Genomic DNA, 6,846 nt, shown 5'->3' with positions numbered 1-6,846 from the left:
ATAGCAGAAAGCTGAGGAAAGGTAAGAGTGTTTCTCTCTTTTTATCTTGCCCTCCTGTTTGTTTTATTTGTGGTGAACCGTGGCACTTTTAGTAATTATCTTCAATTTATCACATTAGTCTGCCTTCCCCTCCTTTGTTGTTATCTGACATTGGAGAAAATCCTGGAACCGCAAGACCTAAGTTAATATTAGGGTGCTCACATCATTACAAACCAAACTAAAGTAATGTCTCAAAAAGTTAAAGGAAATCATGAACCATCAAATTTGCTGGTAGGTAAATTAAAAACATTTCCATTTCTGTTTTCCTTGAGCCCCTCTCAGAGAGAAGAATATCTAGCCAGAAACCAGTTCCTCCACTTAGCCTCAGTGACAGATGGCAATCACATTCAGCTAATTTCAGTGAACAAAAGAACTGTACCTCTGCTTTATTTGCCATCTGGGGACACATTTCTTCCTGCTCAACAATATTATTTCCCCCATGATAGTCAATATATACAGTGATTCTGAAAGTCAGGTGTCTGAGCACATTGTCCCACTGCTGGGAATTTCTCTGCTTGGGCTTAGGAACAACTTAGATAATGTGTGGGTACCCAGACTTTGAGAGAGCTGTTGGCAGAGTTTATGCTAAAAAAGCCTCAGTGGAGGCTCCTCCTGAGCAGATCTACTAAGATACTCCAGCAAGGAGTCTTCCTGCTAGTCCAGGACTTGGTTTAAGATGAGGCTTGCCCATCAGGTACATCCAGAGCCACTCCCCAGTCGCAGCCATGCTTGCACCTTGTGCATACCTGCTGGACCAAAATTTGGACTCTGACCCACAGACAGAGCTCTGGACTTGACCCCAGACCTGCCTACTGCTCAGGCTGCCTGGCACTTGCTGGGCAGTTCCCTGGCGTGGCAGAGCCCAGCTGCCCGTCGGGATGGCCCTGGGGGTGCCCCTCCACTCCTGGCCCCCAAGGAGCAAGGCAACCACACTAAATGTTCAGTAAAATGCAGCAAACCCACCATCAAAGGAAATAGCTTTCAGGCACCCGCATTGTACAGGAGAGCACAAGTTCAAGCAGCAGTCAGAACAAAGGATTGCTTGATGGCAAAGCCAGGTAAGGAAAAAAATACAGGAATGCCTGCCCTGAAAATTGTGTGTACCACCATCTTTCTTTTCAAGCAAACACAAAAGCATTAAATGCTTACAACATACACTACTGCATACTCTACAAACTCTACCAATCTCTGAAACATATAATAAGGTCATGTATAGGAGGATTTGACCTTGAAAAAAAGATGTAAATAGAATCTTATGTTGTATCTCCTTATAGTGGATGGCATCTTCATTCTAATGCCATTTTTTTAAGATGCCTTAGTTCATTTAGCAAGCCACAGATTTTAATGAAAAAAGTATTTTACTCTCTCCAATAAGAATGATAATAATTGAAATTATTTCAACTACATTATTGTTAGAGGCCTCAGGTTAAATGAATTCACATCAGCTTCTAACACATTTACACACATCATAAATTCTCTGTCTTTTTTCTGTGCCTTGTTCAATAATACTTCTTGAAATATTCAGCTTAAGGGGAAACAGTCTCAGAGATTTTATTTTTTTTTTCTACATATATATTTATAGAGAAGAATCAATTCTTTCTGATCAAAGAGTGATTTAAGGAGTGATTTATTAACAGAAGGACATAAAAAAGGAATAATCCTCCAGGTACTTGATAACTTCTTACTTAGCCTGTAAACTAGATGTACATTGTATTTTTACATTTTAAGTGAAATGCAGATCCTTTCTCTGTAAGTGGTAGCTGACTCTACTATGTTTTTTTTTAAATCAATAAGAGTGCTTGCATGGAAAAATGATGCCCATTGTGAAAAAGTAACAGTGACTCTGATCAACACTGATAAAAAAATGTTAAGGCTGAAAAACACTATTATCTCTGAGGAACATTTTCAAGACAAAAATAAAAGTTATGATACAAAAATCCACAGTATATCAAAATTTGCTGGTGAGCTAAATCAGAAATTAGCTATTTAGAGCAAGTTCAGAATAAAATGTAGCCAAATTGAATGTGATGGTACATAAATGCACAAGGTGCAGTGCTATGTTGACAGGGACAGCTCTGAGAAATTATTTGTAAATTTGAAATATGTAGGCTTGGAGTTTATAAGTGGAAAGTGCAGGTGGATTTCAGAGAAGAGAATGACACACAAGAAATATGTCCAATAGTATGAGGAGATGAAAAATGAAAGTTTAAATCTAGAGTGTATCCCTTCCTACAGAGAGAGAAATTAATAGAGATCTGCTTCTCTGCAGGTCCTATCAGCTAGATTATACACTTCTGGTTACCTGTGAACTCAGTAGAGCTAAACTCAAGGAATATTAACCAGATTGTCCTAGAGAATGCAAAACACATTTTATTAGCTGAAGTAGAGATGTGTGGCTTGCTTAGACAAGCAGGAGGAAAACTGAGTGGGGGTGTCATTGCTTCCTATAAATATCTAAAGCAGAGAAGAACAAGGCAGATTCAGATCTATTTATGCTAAAGAGCCACTTTGGCACAGGTATGAATGAACCATGGATACATTAACTGCAGATCAGATTCTTTTCAAGATTAGATTATTTTCAAACAGCACAGCGGAGTGCTGAACAGATTTGATGCTTAAGAGAGAACACCTTCCAGGTTTTTTCAGCTTCTCAGTTCTAGAAAAAGGTAAGTTGATACATACATGATAGGAGATGATCCTGTGGATGCTGGTGACCTAAGAGTTCCCTTGTAGTCTTGAGGTACCTGGAGTAGTTTGGAGGAGATAAAGATTCGCAAAAAGCTGAAGTCTAGTAGGATGAAGTCGTTAGGCACCAAACTACAATTGTTTTACTAATCTATTTTTTCACTTATTGCACTGAAATATGAGATCATTTACTGTTGGTGGAATTATTACCATTTTTGCACAGAAAATATATATACTGCTTCTATTGTTAAAAAAAAAAAAAAAAAAAAAAAGACCTGAACAATTGTTACAGTATAAAAATCTATGACAGGAACAATTATTGTAACATGACCCTTCATAGAGTCATGGCTGATCTGAGTCATATTCTGTATTTACAATTTAAATGGATACAGAATGGACTAGTGCAGAAGGGCAAAGGAGTTGAGCAGATTTTCCAAGAGCTGTAGACAGCACTGAAGGGAAGTGGATGCTCTAATACTGTGTTTCTCAAATTGGTGGAGCTTACTGGAAACAAGACTTTTTAACTGATGACACATAACTGAGAAGCTAATTCAGTTCCTTAATAACTTTCCAGCTCCTTCTTTGGCCCACTGAAACTCAGATGGTTCTTGCCAGTGCAGCTGGTGAACATTTCCCTATTTACTACTCTGTCAGGCATCCTCTCTCCTACATTGCTAGTTTCAGAAATTACACTGAGCTATAGACAATCAGAGATTTATAATGCTCATGTTATGTTCACTTCTTCAATGACTGATGTGACATTTTGGATGGTCTCATGCACAGAATTTAGAATGAGGGAACTTTGAAACCGCAGTGCTGTCAGAAAGCAGGATCTCAAGCAAGGCTTGTGGAGCTGCAAGTGACCAGGTTCTGTGGCAGCTGCAGTTATGCATTTTCTAAGGGTGTGTTTTTTAAGGAGGGCGGCTTCCTATCCAGGTCTACCACAAGGGATGGGAAAACTTCCCTGCAAAACAAACCCTAGATGCTCAGTTCCTTGTTCTCCATCCTGCACTGCTGAGGCTCTGTCTAAAGAGCTTAGGCTCCATCTAAAATCACAGCTCACAAATTCCAGTAACCATGTCACATATCTCGAGCAGTTTGCCAGTGATTCTCCACACCTTTCTCTGAGCAACTACTGTCTTGCACATGGCTACAGACCTTCACACACATTTAAAAGCCAGCAACTATAATTCTTTGTTGCTGTTGAGTTTGGGGACAGCTATCTTCCCAGCACAGACAGTAAACAGCAAATTGTGGAGTCCAATGGGGAAGTGCTTTCCAATCCTTTTTCTGTGCTACCTTCTGCTAGATTGTTCCCAAGGGACATGCCAATAAAAAAGGCTAAGCCTGATCTTTCTCAATAATTTCAAGCTCATATAGTGTCTTCTGGCTTTAACAGCTATCTCTATGTTACATATCATATGGGGAGCCTTAAGGAATACCTCTTATCCTGCAGGACTTGGGTTACCTTTGGCGAGGTCATTCCAGATCTTAGGCCATACCCTAGTTTGTATTTATTTCATATGCTCTCTCAGTCCTGCTTTCCTTCCTCCATAAGGGAGCTGCCTTCCATTTTGCCTCAGCAACCACACCAATCCTGCTCTGCAGCACACTGGTCCCTTGGTTGCACAGATGTTGGCTTACTCCTGGGACTAGTTTTCTCTAAAGCAAAACTTGGCCATGGTTCTGATAAATGATTGCTGTATGAAATGGCAAGAATGCACCAGATTTTCTTCCTATCATTCTGTGAGTACCTCTCCAAAAGCTTCTTTATTGTGCATTTCCAAAAGCTTCCACACAACTGTATTCCTGTTGTCATGCCACACTCCAGGCATAGAGTCTAAGAGCACTGTGCCATTTGGAAACATAAATGAGCATACAAAACAGGTATGTATAAAGAATAGCTGCTTTCTGGAGCTAGCATACCAAAGAAAATTACCCAGATGTAAAGGACAAGAAGAGGCTTACATTTGTATTGAGATAATTGTCCACTACTTGGAATCAATGTCTTGAAATATTTTATTCCTATTTACTTGATTTACTTGAGCCAGCTTCCAGGGAGCCAGGAAGAAGACCAGGGAACAATAGTAGCCCTATTCCAGGTGATCCACAAGAGCTCTTCAGCAACCACCTGCCAGGTTTGCATCCCAACAGGTGAGGGATGCCCATCATGCCCTGGATGATGATCATTCTGCTACCTTTTGTTCTCCATTGCTGGCTTAGGAATGGGCCTCCAGTAAATAGTAGTTCCTTGGATGTCTGTGGTGAGGGGAGGCATTTTCATGTATGTCTGTAGTTTGAATAACTCCTTTTGGGTATCCTTAGTTTGAAAGCTTTCCTCTTCTGGTAATCATGCTTTTCCCCATCAAGGCTGGGCTAAGTGTTCCCAAGGGCCATACAGCAGCTTTCAGATAATCATAGGATTGATAATATTGGAAACGATCTTTGATATCACCAAGTCCAACTTTGCTGCTGAAGACCTTCTTTAAAATCTTTAAACCAAGGCGCAGGCTCATAAGAACTCAATCTGTCTGTGGAAAATATAAAACATAAAACTCAAGGATCATTCTCAAATTATTTTTTTCTTTTGATACACTAAAACACATAGAAGTAGAAGGTTTTTGAAGATTATTTGGATATTTTAAAAAAATATTAGTTCTGGTATTCTGCCTCCATAGTATTTCCCAGTCTTGTGTTACCTTCAAGTACAATGGATGCATTTCTTGTGACTATGACAAAAGTAAAAAGGCCACAGTGTGAATTGTGGCCCATAGATTTGTTTGCCCTTTTTCCTTTAGAAAGTTCTTTATTTTATTTTATTTTATTTTATTTTATTTTATTGAATTGTATTGTATTTTCTTCAATTTTACTCTATAATGCTTTTGAAAGGCTTGGATAAATTTATTTATTTTAGTTTATTTCCCTGGGTAAAGGGGTTAAGCTAATTGTCTAAAGGACTGCACTTGAGTAGCACCAGATATGATTGTTGGAAGCCTATCATTCAGATTTTTATGAAAAGAATGAGGAGCATAATGACTATTCCTGCAGCACCAAGGTAAGGTAGCACTCCATCTGAAAGTCAAGAAAGGAACAAGAGGCAGAGAGGCATCATTTTCTCCCTTGATATACCATTTGCTGTTTGCACAATGATCTACATTTAATAGGAAAAACCTGTAACTCTTTAAAAAGAAAAGCAGGTAAAGAAAAACAGTATCTTTCAATATACAGCAGAGTCACTAAAGATATAGCAGAACAGTTTAACAAATACAAGGCCATATGAGTTAATTAGGCTTTTTTCATCTTCCATTTAATAAGAAGCAAAGTTACCATGGAGACTTACTGGATAATGCATTCTATTTTGGTACAAAAACACCTTTTAAAAGAACATACTTAGTGAGGAATTTTCAAAGTGAATGCTTTAGAAAAACATCCCACATGAACCCTTTGGTTATCCATTTTCTTTCTCATTTTTGTCTGCAGTAGTTGTTCTGTCCCTGTTGTCTAGTGGCTGTCTGGGAAGAGTTCTCTGTTCTGTCCATAGTACAAATAAATGGAAACTGGAGAGACAACAGCCCTGCCTGGCTAGATTGCAACACAGCAGGACAAGTTTTCTGTGAATCTGGCACCCCTGGGACCCCTGGACTCAGTGTGTCTCTGGTGAATTGATTTCTAATGTCATGGATACTGAATTCTCTGTGCCTTAATTGTTCTGTCTTGAGCTATTGTCCCTAACCTAGCAGCCAGGCTCACAGGAAAGAGAGGAGACTCTTCCTGGAGCTCTCTGTGTTGGCAGGGCATCGAAGCAGGGCCACAAGAAAGGGTGTGAAGAAGAGGAGCTTCCCTCCTGCTTTTTTGTATGGCATAGATGCCTCATTCAGAAGAAGGCCTCCCTCTGACATGTTTTCTAATGAGACAATTTTTTCAATACTATTTATATTTTGGTAGATGATGTGAGGTGTGGTGAAATGGTGGCTGACTCCAGGATTACTACATTAGTTGTTCCATAAAAGCTTCCATAATAGTTTCCTTAAACCAAAGGGATTACCATTATCATTTATAGTTATTTTGATTTTTATGGGAGAAAGCTTCTCTCATGGAATATTTGGAGACTTTGACTGTAAT

The sequence above is a fragment of the Melospiza georgiana genome, chromosome 2 (genome assembly GCF_028018845.1).
Source record: "Melospiza georgiana isolate bMelGeo1 chromosome 2, bMelGeo1.pri, whole genome shotgun sequence".
Taxonomy (NCBI): Eukaryota; Metazoa; Chordata; class Aves; order Passeriformes; family Passerellidae; genus Melospiza; species Melospiza georgiana.
Note: the sequence above shows the minus strand (reverse complement) of the source record.